Here is a 14,728-nt window from a genome sequence, read left to right on the forward strand (position 1 = left end):
ATGAAAAGTCTGTGTGCCAGAGAAGTACTTTGTAAAACATGCAAGAGAAGATGCATGCATTTCAGGTATGAACTTTTTGATTTTATTTACTATGCAAAGTGTTCCCAAAAAGCACAGCAAACAAAAGAAAACCAAGATTGCGACAGATAAGGAATGTCATTACATAGTTCAGGGCTTTTGTGACTTGTGGCCATAAATGTGAGATGTAATTTTCCTCATGGATCCTTTTTAACTACAGGAACAAAAAAAAAAATTCTGGTGATTGCAGGTATGGCATGTGGGAGATACTGAAAGGTCAGATACATATCTGGACAAAAGGATGGAGCTACCCCTGTATTTAGGCACAGCAAAAGCTTTTGAAAGGATGAATGACTTTTGTTTGTGTATGAATCCATAACTCCTAATTGTTAATTTTTTTTAGGATGTTGCCACTAATACAACAGCATCTGAGATGGAATTACATAACTTCTTAACAGCACTTCCTTTCTTCACAGTCAAATAATGTGGTAGGATGTCCCTATTCTTATTCTCTGAACAGTATGTTCACAGAATTGCTTAGAAAAACTGTTTCTGTTATGTCAACATCCAGAAGTACATGCATAAGCTTTAGGCATTTTAATAATTAACTGTCTAGATTGATTAAAAAACCCAGACAAACACCATGTATATGAAACAAATTAACCCTGCTGAGGTCATAAATCGAAACAATTTAATCTCCAGAACTTTACCTTCTTCTTCAATACAGATCAAATAGTGTGTATGTTTATCTCTGTGTAGTGTGTATGTTTATCTCTACATGTGTTATTTTCTATGATTAATAGGTAATTTTTAGCTTTTATTTAGAGTTCAACCGACAGTAGTTTCACTGCTTTCTCAAGAGACTTTATGTTTGTATATTATATACATGCTCTTAATCTCTCTGTGAATATATTCTTTATAATGACTGGTTTTCTGGTGCTAAAGTTTAGCTAAGTATCTTGCTATTGTTTTTTTGACTCAACTCCATGTTTTTCATGTTGTATTTCACAGTTAATTCTTGCAAATTGAAACTGGTATCATGTTCAGCAAAAAGTATATATTTATTGCTTATTGGCCATCTCACTTTCCAGTTGCATATTTCCTGCAGTTCACTGATTTTTCCTGAATGTTTTGAAAAACTAAATTTTATCTGCAAATATTCTTCTTTTACTACTTATTCTGCATTTACATTAATTCTTTCTGAAATGTTTGTTTGTACTACACCCTGAGGGCAAACCAATTGCTTTCATTTTAAATTCATACAAGCAGCTTCCAGAACAAACAGAAATGAAATTTTGGTGAGATAAGCAGAGTTTGCACACTACAGGAACTCTTTCAATCTGGAAATCAGTGTTCTTAAATTATGAAATTCTTAGCATATTCTTAGAATTCTAAGATTCTTAGAATATAAAATTCCTCCACTAATTAAATTCTTGCTAGATGCAAAGTGCAGCACTATTTTGTTTAAAAAAGGACAGGTCAGGTGGTTAAAGAGCTACCCAGAAGTTTGTTTCAGTGCCCCATGGACATCAAGTGCCCATATGAATCTTGCCATACGAAAGATCTCCATTCAAGAAAATTGTAAATGTTCATAGACTTCTTGAAGGTAGGATTTCATCTTTAATGTCTTCCTGTTTCAGGTCCTCCCCTATATATTGCTATCGTTCTTTATGGCACAATCAGGCATATAAAATGAAGAATATGCTTCAGTAATGTGAGAATGGGAATTGTAGTAAAACATAAGATAGCAGTGCAGAATGTCATGATTGCAAGACTGAGGTTTCTCTAATTTATTCAATTTTACTTATTTATTTCTGTTTGGATCCCCAGCAGGATTATGGATAGAGCAGAGAAAATGTATGAAGTAATCAGCATTCCAGAAATCATACAGTGGGTTCTGGAAGAAAGTATGCAAGCAAATTACGTAATGCATATTTAAGTTCATTAGTGGTTAGACATGTTGATCAGAACATAAACAAAAGTTGACAATTTTTTTCTCAAAGGAAACAAAATACTTAAGCTGAAGCATTTAAATTAAAACCAATATACTTGGACTTGTTGAAAGGAAAAGTTTTAAAACTTACATTTGTAATATTTCATGTCAATTTTTTTCATAATTATAAATATTTTTTCAAAGAAAAGAATGTAAAATTTTATGCACATTTTCCAATAACTTTAGTGACAGTATACTGGAACTTTAACCCTATCAGGTTCTGTGAGGAAAATTTAGTTCAGGTCTTGATGTTAAAAGGAGATAAAGTAGCTTACAACACAGCCTTAAGTCAAGGTTGACTATTGCTACCTCTTACAATATAAAGTTAAAGTTAAGATATTCAAGGTCTTGTGGAAGCAGTGGGGAGTCTTCTAAACTAGCCCAAGATGCTACCTTTGAGAAACTTGCCACAGGAGTGTAAAATCATCACTGCAAGTTTCATCACGATTCTTATGAAAAAGCTTGCTTTTTTTCCTTTAGGCTGCTTTTCCTAGAAAAGGCTTATCTACGTAACCCCTATTCAACAAAAGCTGTGTTTTTGAGGGAGAGGTTCTTGGTAAGTGTTTTGAGAAAGATTTTTGGTTTTGCTGCAGTATTAGTCATGTAAATGTTTAGGGGCTATGTCAAAACAAGAGCTGAGTAAGATATGAAAACAGAAAACATTGTGTAATGTTTCTATTGCATTTTTTTTTTCTGTTACTTGGAATTTCAGGTTTATTTCTTGAGATCTTCATTATTCAGTCTTTGTTTTCTGGTTTGATTTTGAAATCCCTTTGCTAATCCCAGCCAGAAGCTGCTGGGTACCGTTAGCTTTTGAGAGTTTCTCTTCCGTATGGGCAGTTTGAGAAAGAGATTTAGGATCAAGGTCAGTGGATCGATAGACCAGGACAGAGTAAAGGACTCCAACAAGCTCCTGGATGAAAGAGGCACTTGCATGTGGTCTAAGAAAGAATAGGAGGAGAAGGTGTGTGATTCAGAATCACCTGCCCCATTTTTCATGTTCTTGTTCTGTCTCTTGCTGAGAAGAGCTTGCTGGGAGAAGACAAAGAAAGAGCAGTCTGCCTCTGCCTATCAGCCACTTAGTACTTCATCAGTTTTCCCTATTTTTACACACACACACACGCTCTAGGAAGGCAGTGCCTGCAAACCTTCTTGTAGTAGGAAGCAAGGTCTTACTTGTAATGAATGTATTTTTTTCTGCATCAAACTTTTTTTTACTTAAATTAAGGTTACTGATTTTATGCTGTACTATTTCTGCTGAGAATAAATTTCACATGGAAATGCCCCAGGAAGTAGGACTTTCACAAGACATTTTACTTGCAATATTTTTCTCTTGGTATTTGGTTCATAGACCTTTCATATTCGTCTGTAGAATTGGCTGGTGCAAGGTCTCTAGTGAGAGACAGGATGGTCATATTTTTTAAGAAATGGTTTCATAGCATGCCAGAAATCACAAATTGTGTGGAAGCCAAGCATATGTGGAAGCCGAGGATACATGGAATCCTATGATTCAAATCATACAAGTGCAGAGAAATGAAAGAATTTTTTATAACAAACTAGCATCAGACAGCTAAATCAGAGGAAAAATCTGAAGGCAAATAGAGAAAATTATAAATGTACCATTTAATTCCCCCAAGATTTCAGTAGCTCTACATTGGCAAGCATCCTTTGTGGTTTAGAAATTAAATATTATTAAAAGTTAATCCAGTAGGCTTTTCTCCTCAGGCCAAGTGTAAGAAAGAAAAGCTGAACATGCAAGCCTGGTCATGTACTTATAAACATCTTCCTGCGTGATCAGGACGTGGGCTTGCTAGTCATCCTCGTGCCTCCATGATCCCGTTCCAGTGCTGATGCCAGTGCTCCCTAGTTGTATGAACTGGCTTAGCCTTCTGAAAGCTGAGTCACACATATTGTGAGATACAAAAGACTGGGGAGAAGCTCTTGTATTATTTGTGCTGCTTTATCAGCAGCTGGCTTGTTTACAGGAACAGCTCATTGAGAAAGCATGTAACGTGACCATGATGAGCATCTGGCAGTGAAGGAACAGGGACAGTGTGGTTATAGTCAGGTTCTTGATTCTCTTTCCCCTTTTTACCTACCATCCAAAATTTCATCCCTATCTGTGTATTTAATCATGACCACCAAAGCTGTAGCTTTTCAGTAACCTTACTTGTGTTACTCCTGTTTTACACAAGAAACAAAAGGCAGCATACATCCGTTCCATTTTTTCTCATGGAGCTTGTATAGTAAAAGTTGTTATTATATGTAAGTTGGGAAAAAGAAAACCCAAACCTATAAACACACACATGCAGCTATTGAAAGTATGTTTCTTTTTTAAAAAAATTATGAATTACACAATCTGTGGTATGGGTCACATGGTTGTTACTATGTATTGCCACATATGATAGCAGAAGTATTGCAATTCAGCCTTTTTTCTGGAGCTTCATCCATAATCATGCAATGTGACCTTCAAAACCCTGCCTGGCTACTTTAAGTGTTTACAAGAGAGTAAGGAAGATAAGGTGTGTCTGTTACATAGGTGGTTTTAAATATTAATAGAAAGAAATACCTTCCAAATCTTACCCCACCCAATTTCTTTCCTTCTAAAATAAATTGTACCTTGAAGCCTAATCTGTTTGCAATGCAGTATGATAAATGCCTGACAACTAGTGTTCACAAGAAAATAGAAATCATATTTGAATATCAGCTACTAGTTAAAAAATAGAATTGCTACTCCTACACAATAGGTTAGTCACAGCACTTAGTTATGCAGGTCAAAGTAAGTTTCAGTTCTAAACAGGTCATGAATTCTTAAGAATAAATGATATGAGCTGAGGCCAGTAATGCTGGAAATGATGTAACAGCATAAATTATCTTTGAAATAGAAGTGTTTTGCCTTGAGCTTCCCTACCTGCCAAGGAAAATAATGTAAGTGCTTCTAGTACCCCTAGTCTCAAATAGACAAAAAAAAAATAATAAAAAATTCATGATTGTGTTTATCACTGACAAAATTCTCCTATACGAAGCATTTTTTATCTTTTGGATAAAATGAAACTCTTACTTTTCCCTTTATAAAAAACCTTTTGAACATGATGCTTGCACAGCCAACAACATCTTCTGAATAATAAAAGATTAAAGGGAAACCAGAGATGTGAGAATATTTTACTAATTAAGAATTTGATCTTTTTATGTGAGGAAGCCTGCTTTACTAAAGTAATCCTATTTAATTTGCCTTCCATCTTGAAAACTGTCTGCTTTGGCAAAGCCAGAAAATATTATGTCTTAGAAAATGCTGCAGCATTTCAGTCCATTTTCCCTGCTTGCTTTCTAAGCTTGCAGCTCTGTTTTTGCCATGATTTGCAAGCCATAGAATTAAGACTACCCAAGGATTTACTTGTTGTGTACTCCAGAATAACTGATCAATTCCTGCCAGTACATAGGCCAAGAAAGGGAAAGGCAGGCAGGTACAGTAATGCCCCCAGACCTCCTTCTGGGCAAAGTTGATATTGGAGGGTATACAGGCATTCGGGTTATACTACTCCATTCCAGTCTGTCAAGTCTGGAGTTTCCTTAATGTAGCAGTGTATCACTGCTTAGGAAGCCCTTTGAAATGTTAGATACCTCCTTAATGACTACTACCCCTTCTCATCCTTGACCTTTGGACACCCTACCTCAAAGTGTAAAAACACTAAGTTGTAGGTGTGGAGGGCTCAAATGTATTAAAAATAATAGTATAATTTTATTTCAGCCTGGCAATAACAGAACATGAAATTAAAAACAATGCTTTACCAGATAAGGAATAACTGATTGTACGTAGAGAGGCCCCACTTGTCAATTATCAAATGTTCTATCTGACTCTAACCCACATCATTTAGAACAGGAAACCCAGAAAAATCTGTTTCCTCCAGATCATGTAGATGTAATGGTATACAAGCTAATTAATATTCTGGATTTTAACCTGGCCAACTGGAATCCTCAAAGGCAAAATACGACAAGAAAGCAAACAAAGCATTTCCTTTCTGTTCCAGAGAAAGATAAATAGGAACAGCTAAGCAAGCTCTGACAAGCTTTAAAATCTGATATGAGGTTGGATTTTATTATACTACCTAAGGAGGATGCCAAAGCCATCAAATTGATAAAAGTTGGTTGTTCTACTAAATAAACCTGGTTTAGGAGGGAAAAAGTAACAGTTGGTGACCAGAAACTCTTTAAATCCAGAACTGAAATGCTGTCTATCAAGCTATAAGCTGATGGTTTAACAAGCATAGCAACCATTTGCTAGACATTAAAGGAAGCAAAGCAAATCAATTCTCAAAATTTTTTTTGGTCTTGAGCCATCTAGTTAGGAAACAGCTCCTGGAGGTATGAAATCGGGAGGAAAATAGTGGAACAGATCTCTGAATGGTGGAGACCAAGTACTTCGGTATTACTGCCAACTTTAGCTTAAAAAGCAAACAAACATGCTTGGAGTTTGCCATCCTTTCCTCTGTCTTTTTCGTAAATCAGCTAAGTAGTTGGAGAGAATGAGCGAGACACAGAATGTGCTTTCTCGCTCTCTCTGCACAGGAGTACCTGTTGGTATGTAGCTTACTAAAGTCGATGGTGGTTGTGATGAATTGATTGATTTTGTTATTTTTCTACCAACTTCTGCTATCACAGAAGATACAGTATCCTGGTGGATTTTAAAGCTCTTCTTTTAATCAGAAGAGTGATATATGGCAAGAGGTTTGCTTTTTACCAGCTTCAATTTTTTCCCCTTTCATTGGCCACTAAGTAAAAGGGTGGTGCAGGATGTAAAAAAAATACACTGATCTTCGCTCAATTTAATGAGTACAGTTTTAAAACTAATGTTATACAAATTTATCACTCCATTTCATTTTTGTGATATGTGAGTAGAGTTATATATCAAACTACAGATATGCAAAGCCCTCAAATGCTGCCAAAGAATACAAGTTATACAAGCGGGCATGTCACAGGCTGACTTAGTGACTCAAATCTTGGCAGCTGCCCTGTAAACAAAGCTACTGAATTGGTTTGAATCTGTGTAATCATAGCTTCTTATGTAGCTCACTTTGAAAGATATGCTTTAAAGAATTACTAGAGAGCAAAAACTTGATCAAAACGTGCAAATTAGTAATCAGTTGAAAATGTAGAGTAGGCTTCAGAAATCCATTTATATTGGTTATATTTCAGTCTCTGAGTTTTAATCAATCAGACAAGAATGTATGCTAAATCAAAATGCATTCTTTCTGTATTACTGCAATCTGCATTTCTGCTTTGGGACTCAGGCTTCAACTCCTGTGCCACTTTTAGAACTCCTGATCACCTACAAAAACTGATTTTGAATATCAAGCAAACACTGAGGATCCAGGATGCTCTGGGGATGATTAGAGGCCTGTTCACACATTCAGTGTCTTAAATTTACAAAAAATAACAGTATGCAAGGGAAAAAAGTAAATAATTAAAAACCAACCACTATTAATTTTCAGGTCAGATATTTCATCAAAGTTATAGTGTTATAGAGGTAGCTGAGTTCCAAGAAAGGGTAGTCATGCTGCTTATTGTTATTTGCCAGTTTATAGAAGTGTAAAATGCATTTATACTTCAGAGTGCAATACCACTGAGTGTTAAGTATTCATATTTGTTGAGGACACCTCTGCTAGCATAAAATTTCCTACTTGATTAATAGCAAGCCACCTTAAGCAAATACCTATAAATATTAAAAATTTAGAGTGATAGGTGTGCTATAATGCTGAGTCTTTTTAGGCAGATTAGTGCTAATCTGCACCTGTGACTGTAGTCTCATTTTATGACAGTTTTACTTTCTCTTTTAATTTCTTTTAGAATGTTGTTTGTTGGCTTCTTGAACTGGGGATTCAGTCACCTGTCCCTGGAGACAAGGGAAAGAGTATTTGTGGTACATTTGGTTCGACATTGGCATTTCATTTAGAAATTGAACATGACATCTCAGTTTATGCATATTTTCAACTACCATTAGCGAAACTTGATGGTTTGTCACATGCTCTGGAGCAGGATTTATTATTAGTTAGTGCCTAAGTCCGTGTAAGTTAACACTTCTACATTTTTTCTTGAGTTGTGCAGCTCAGAAGCTGTGTCCCAATACATTTGGAGATGAACTTGTTTTTGGCGATAGAATTACTTTTAACTGAATGTTTCTCTGGATATCCAGAAATTAAGGGAAGCTGAGACCAAAGATCTAAGACTAAGAGAGCTAACAAAGCTGCTTTTCTCCAGAAGGCAGAGAGCTATGTCATGCAGGAGGCGTTAGAGGCAGGCAGAAAATTCCAGCTTGTTTCTCGGGGGATTCTTACATAGTTCTCACCTTCCCTGACTACAAGTGCTGTCCAAAATGCTTAGTCCTCACAGGAAGATTTGGCAAAGGAGAGCTCCACACCTTCAGGACCTGTATACAGTTAATGCCTTACTGCTATATGCTCTCTCACAACTTTTTGTCTATAGCACAGAGGCAGGATCTGATTCAATTGACTTGTACACTTGCTTCAGTCTCACTGAAGTTGATGGGATCTAAGTATTTCCATGAAGCTGAGTGTGCATTTTCAAATATTGTTTTACATACAGATATTTCTGCAAAATGACTAATGCTTCAGTGCTGAAGTTCCATTTAATTTGAGAACAAAAATATTTCATTGTAAATGTAGCACCAAGGCTTGAAATTTACAGAAATTAAACACATTTAGTTTGTTTAAACAACTGTGATTGTTTTTGAAGTTATCACTAATTGAAAATTCAATTAAAAAAAGTCCAATATGTTTTTAGTCCCTGTGTCTGTTAAACAGACCCCACGGATCTTTGTTGTCACTCTGTAATATTTTAATTTATGCTCCTAACATATTTTCATGGTCAAATGTTCTAAGAAAGTCTCCTTGGAAGTGAAGTTTGAATTTCATTCCAGCGTGTAGAGTGATTACTGAACCATTTTTCCTCCTTAAGCTGTATAAATACTTTTTCCAACTGTATGGTATGATGACAAATTAAAGGAAAATTAGTGGCCAAAAGTAACCTTACTATTCAAACCAATAGGCCTACAGGCTCTTTGTTGCTCATACAAATGAATCTTACTCTTTTGGCCACAGAGTTTGCACCATGTACGTGTCATAGACAAATGTCTGTACTGGAAGAAATAGCTGCTTATCTTCAGTTTAGTAGTACAAACTTTGTACTTTATGAAAATATTTTGTTTTATGTTTGGTGTCTTGTTAATCATTGACATATGAGACATAATGAGGAATGACAAGGAGTGAGGCTACTCAGATGATATATGTAATGATTTTTTCAAGGAACACAGAGATGGGCCTCCTGATCACAGTTTTGGTTTTGGCCACCTTGTAGCACAATTATTTATTTTTTTTTATTTAAGCAGAACTCGCTGTTTCTTTCAGTGGACAGTTCTATTCAATAAATGCAATAGCAACGTATGCACTTGTCATTTTTCTTTGCATGGGTAGCTTTGAAAAGGAAGTTGGGGTTTTTCGGAGTTTTGGGATTTCTGTTTTGTTTTCCTCCTCTACAAGTACAAAGTAACAGTAGTAGCAGCTTAAACAACAAAAGGACGAAAACCCATATGAAAAAAAGCAAATCTGTCCTGCCACAAAGGTGGACTGTATGGTCTTAAAGGTCATTTGCAACCTAAATGATTCTGTGATTCTAAAGACTTTGTCATGAAATATTTGGGAAGTGTCCAGTGCATCACAAGCAGTTTAGTGGCTGTGAAATTTATCCATCTATAATAATACATATGTATATAAATAATAAATTGTAAAAGATAAGGCAGTAGATTTGCCCCAGTAGGTGGAATTTCAGGGATACATAATACATCAAAGATTATACTTTAGTCAATGTATGAGTCTTTAAAAAGCAAACCTAATTTTTATATACTTCTGGAACTTACTTAGAAGAAAAATTACATTTAGACTAGATAAAACTTGCTCAATGAAATGTAGTTCATACAGATTTAAATATATTCCCTGAACTTCACAGAACAGATTTGGCAGATGGACATCACTGAAAAATAAGGCTTTACAACGTATAGGGAAGTTAGATACTAGCTTCAGGTACATGTATGGATAGTGTATGTTGCTTTAGAACAGAAGATAATTTCTATTGTGTGTGTATTCTGTGAGTATATAAATACATATTTAAGGAGTTACATGTGTGTATATTTATATATATTAAAAAAAATTATGTACAGAGGATGTAAAAACGAAACTGTATGAAGTCAGCATGTACTGTTCTTCTTGTAGGAAAATGTGAGAATTAGATGAAGTGCTGGTGTATCAATAGGCAGATGTGAATACCTATCTGCATTTTCTCTAGCATTGCCTTAACATGTACCAAGGAAAGTAACTCTTCTAAATCAAAACAACAGCAATGGTTTTGCTAAGTGTCAGCTCATTTGTAAACATTGCTGAGGGCAGTGTATTTAAACAGCCTTACAAATGCAGAGCAGAAAAAAAACTCCATAAAGGAACACTATATCTGTTTGAAGTGAAATTGACAGAAAGATTTTGTACAAAGAAGCTGATTCACTTTTGTAAGAGCTGTTCCAGAATAAATTGCAGAGATTTCAGTATTTTCTGCCCATCTGTGGGTCTTTCTTGAGAACTGCAACATTCATGCGTATGTGAGGTTAATTTTTTGTGGTGTTAATTGCAGAAATATGTCTTCAAGGTCAAACACTTTACAAGATTCTGAAATGTTAGTCATTTATGTAAATAGGAATGGCTAGATGAGCTAAAATACAACTATTTTTCTGAAAAGCGTTACATTCCTATGTTCCAAAAATATCTTGATTTCCTCTTCTCTTCTGTGGGTTTTGTTTGCAGCTGTGGGAAAGTGTACTCAAAGTTCTCCTTGTGCTTTTTTTCTGAAAGCAAGCAGAAGTGTGCTTATTCTCATGTCCTATAGTGAAGGGTTCAAAGATGTGTAACTGAGAGCCTTATTTCCTATTCTTCTTTCTTTAGTTTCTCATGATTGTGGCTGCTGGGAAAAGCTTGCATGGCAAAGAGAAAAATGCTACCGAGATACCTTGAGCCGTTTCTGCAGAGTGGAGCATCATGTGACCTAATAAACTGGCCTTACAGTTTGTCTGAAGTCAGAGAAATGAGTGATATCTTAAGTGAATATGTTCTTGGTGACTGCTGAAGAGGTGCAGTTGTGTATTCATGCAGCTGGTTCGCTGCTAAAATGCTTGTGTTCAAGGTAGTCCAAAGGAAAGATACAGAGAAGGCAGTGGCAGGGTCGGGGTGATAGATAAGAGATTTGATAGGTCTTTTGCATTCTTCTGGGATATCTCTACAGTAATTGTCTGATTCATGAGGCTAAATCTAGAGCCTTAAACCATCCAGAAATCCTGGGCTGGGTATCAGACCAGTCAGGAGATCATCATCCTGTCCTGTGTGGCCTCTCTTCTATGTGAAAGCAAGGCAGCTAGGAACCCTCTGATGAAAGTGAAAGCTGAAAAAGTGCAATTCTGTAGCAAGAAGTTAATTCTGCCTCTGTAGTGGTAATGAAGTCTGTAAGGTTTCTGTAAGGTTTGCCCAGCAGATGCCAGCAGTGAATTAGCAAGGAGCTTGTGGAAAAATAAAAAGAGCTGAATAAATAACTGCTTAAAGGATGACTACTTGAAATAAGATTAAATATTTTTCCTTAAGGTTAATTTTTGCTCTGAAGATCCTCACCTCATCATCTGAATCCCTGAGACTGTTTCTATACAAGTCAGAGAGTGTTCAAGTTTAAATTTGGTCCAGTTCATAATAATGGCCTTCTACATAAACCATAGGGTTAAGTTACTTATTTTAAACATGTTTTAGGTTTAACCTTTTTGCATCTTATATGTTTTTACTTGACCTGTTCTCTTCCTGTTTACTGTCCTCTTCAGAGTACAAGCATAATTCTTATTTACTGTCCCTCTCAGTCTGAAGTATAAATTTGACCTGACATTAAGCTGTTCCTTTTTGTACTGGAGGGGAAAAAATTAATAATCTAAGTCATGTGGTATTATCCTTCACTTTCATTGAACCATCTGGACTTCTGGAGCTGGAACTGAAAACTGTCAACATGTCTTGATGCAAAGCAAATAGACTTAGCTAAACGGGAAGTTCAAGCTGGAGAATCATCCTGTAGAAAGTTCAGAGCAGTTCAGCACTGGAGGAAGGAAATAATTATCTGTCAGAAGAGCCCCATCCTGCCCAAGAGCCATACCATTAGATAAGTAATGCTGTTCCTTTAAGGATTAGGCTCACATTCAAGATTTCAGTGGAAACCAGATTTTGATTTTATTAGAGTTTATTTTTGGTTTGCCGTTTGCAAAGCTTATGTTCCAAGCGAGAACAAGGGATCTAGTCTCTCCTATTGGGACTTACTTAATTTAAGGAAACTACAAGAAGGATTTGTTATGTCATGGATCCCCCACCCCCAGTGATAAAATTGATACACATGATTTTATAATACACATAATACAAGTCACTTCCAGGTCCTTCTGAACTGTACAGAATACAATGTGTTTTCCACATAATTATGTTGATGACTGTGGTTGTGTACCTTTTCGGAAAGATTTTCCTGAATCAAGGGGTTAAATAATACAAATAAAGTAACACTGTCACATCTCAAAGTGGTTGAAATGCCTTATGATTTGGGCCTTATGGCTTTATGTAGGATCATAAGCACTGAAAAAAATGGAGTTTACTAGTAATATTTACTCTTTAGCCATAAAGGATTCCTATTTGAAACTGTAAGGACCCAATTGAAAGTAAACTTGTGTCAAATGGGATTGAAAGTTCATTACAAATAATGATCATTATATGAGTCTAGATTATTACTTGTCATTTTGTGTTCTTGGCAATGAGTGTATCTCATTTTAAATATTTATTTTTTCCTTTTGGCGGAGTTCCCCTACAAAACTGGAACAGTCATCTTAAAAGCGATGATCTCCCAGGCAAAATAAATTAAGTCTTGGAAATATGTCAAGACTTTTAACTGAAGACAAAGTTTGAAAACAATCTTTGTGCAAAAATGAAACTCGCTTTCTCCCTTTAACTCATCTTTCTACCTACTGCTTGCCTGGGTGTTTCTGTCTGTAAATCAAACATACGCTCTTTTTCTTGCTTTCTGGAAGACTTCCAGAGGTTGGAGGGAAGTCTTACAGGAAACCCTTCCAAAACATATTTAGGACTTGTCTTCCTGTGCAGATAAAACCCTCAGATGTGTTTTAATACAGACTAAATGAAACTGGAAAACTGCGATACTTGGTTTTGGGCTTTTTTTTTTTTTTTTTTAAATTAAAAAGTAGAAATTTGATGGCTATTTTTCTTATTAGAATTTGCGTCAAGAGTTTTGCTTCATTGTTACTTTCTTGTTTCTTTCAGTGAGTTCCATGTGTGCTGATAATTTGAGATTTATCTTAGTATAAATGCTCATTTGATCAAATGAGCATGTATTGCATTCTGAGACTTCATTATTGGATTATCACATGGAAGCGAATGCAGTATCTGCCTTTCATGAAGTTTTCTGTAATGCTTTGATTTGAAAATGTGTGGCTTTGAGTTACGAAAATAGTCACGAAGACTTATATATACAAGCAAGATATGGATTTAGCTCTTTCCCAGATATAGACTTAGATTTTTCAGGTATCCTGGAGTCTAATTGCATATTTTATTAATCTGATTTTGTCATGTGTGACTATTGATATACCACATAAATGGAATCCATTCTTAGAATACTGCCAATTCACAGAATTAGAATTTTGTAGTAGTGCAACACTAAGAGTTACTTGTGCAATATCTGAAGTGACTGGCTGTAATTAACTCTAAATTTATTTGGTTTTCTTCCTCCAGAGAACATACACCAGACTTCTGGTCTATTATTACTAACATTCTTATATATTCTTTCATTGATCCCTTGGAAAACTCAAGCCTCCCTGTTTAATAGATATTTCTTTTGGGGCAGCAAGGAGTAGAGATGAACAAAAGCATTCAAGGCAACGATATATCATCAACATACATACTGACACTTATAATCTCATTGTTATTTGAAGTATGTTATTAAAAGAAGCTTCAGAGTTACGATCTAATTTAGTGTGATGTTTGCTAGTTACCATGGTTTGCATATACTGTCATTATTATGAAACTTTCCCTTGTTTATAAACTACATTGAAATGCTGCTTAACAAAGAGAGAAGAGGCAGATAATTATTAGCGTTAGAACTTAACTAAAGCAACATGCTGACTTAAAGTTTACATCACTTCTTTTTCTGTCATGTATTAGGAAAAGCATTGATTTTAATGAGACAAAAGTAGAAATTGATACAATCAAATTAGATAGTAGCTGTTATTCCAGAGGGATATACAGATGCTTTAAGGGATACTCGTGGTGTAGCTAGCATCATATGTGCATTCAAAATAGGCATTAAAAATAGTGTTAACATCATGAGAAATAGAGGTGGGGGGAGCATGATGAGTAATTAATCATAGAACTATAGAATGGTTTGGGTTGGAAAGGACCTTAAGATCATCTAGTTCCAACCCCCCTGCCATGAGCAGCGACACCACACACTAAACTATGTCACCCAAGGCTCTGTCCAACCTGGCCTTGAACACCTCCAGGGTTGCAGCATTCACAGCTTCCTTGGCCAACCCATTCCAGTGCCTCACCACCCTCACTGTGAAGAACTTCTTCCTTA

This window comes from Nestor notabilis, unplaced genomic scaffold (assembly GCF_000696875.1).
Source record: "Nestor notabilis isolate BGI_N333 unplaced genomic scaffold, ASM69687v1 scaffold10070, whole genome shotgun sequence".
In the NCBI taxonomy this organism is placed as follows: Eukaryota; Metazoa; Chordata; class Aves; order Psittaciformes; family Psittacidae; genus Nestor; species Nestor notabilis.